We start from the raw sequence: 979 nt of genomic DNA on the forward strand, positions 1-979 counted from the left end.
AGGACAGCTGTTTGTATTCAGTAACTGTGAATAAATTGTGTGTGCAAATTAGATGCCCTGTATAGTTTTTTTTAAAGGCTTTCAGTATAAGTCATGAAAGCTACTGAAAGAAATTGAGTTACTTTTCAATGGTATCACCAAGAAAAAAAAGCCCAGTGTTTTAATACAAGACAAGCTTAACTGTCTGCAGAGCTGGGAGCCCATGTTCTGCCCTAGTATGGCAATTCTTAGGGTCTGGCACTGGGTGTTCTGTTTACAAGAAACTGAGGTCTGACACCAAGGAAGAACAAAGAAAAATGCCTGGCACCAAAGGTGCGGAGAATGTTTTGTACATAAGTAAAGATTTGAGGAGGAACACATCCTCAGATTTTGAAAGGGAATATAAATTACTCTTCTTCTTACGTGTTACGAAATTTATGTTGTGCTTTCAGGCCATTTCTTATAAGACAATAACTTATTTAAAAACAGTAATTTGTGTCCCTCTTATCTGCTGACCATTCAGCGAGATAAAATTTCCTTGGGCTTTACCAGGGTAAGAGAAGTGGAAATAATGTGAGCAGAGCACACGGAGAGTTCAGAAGCAACATCAACTCCAGGCGCGGCCAGCTGGTTTCCATCGAGCGTCCCCAGGAGAACGCCCCTGGAGCGGAGGCCGGCGGCGCGGCAGCCAGACCCCCGCTCGGGGCGCTGGAGCTCGGGGCAGCGGCGCGGCGCGCCCGGCCTCCGTTACCTTTGTCTCAGGTACCCGCTCCCAGCCGCTCTGGGCTCCTGCCCGGGGCCTCAAGCTGGTGACACATCCTTCTTTGGCCAACTCGGGCCGAGGCTGGGCAGGGGGCGGGGAAGGAAAATAAAGCCTCAGCGCCTAAAGACGTGACTCTCAGTTCTTCCAGGACGCTGGCATTTGTTTCTCTGCCAACCTTTCCTGTTAACAGTTCCCGAGGGCTGCGCAGGGAAACCGGCCCCGGAGCCCCGGGGACGC

Source organism: Octodon degus, unplaced genomic scaffold (assembly GCF_000260255.1).
Source record: "Octodon degus isolate 3935 unplaced genomic scaffold, OctDeg1.0 scaffold00008, whole genome shotgun sequence".
Taxonomy (NCBI): Eukaryota; Metazoa; Chordata; class Mammalia; order Rodentia; family Octodontidae; genus Octodon; species Octodon degus.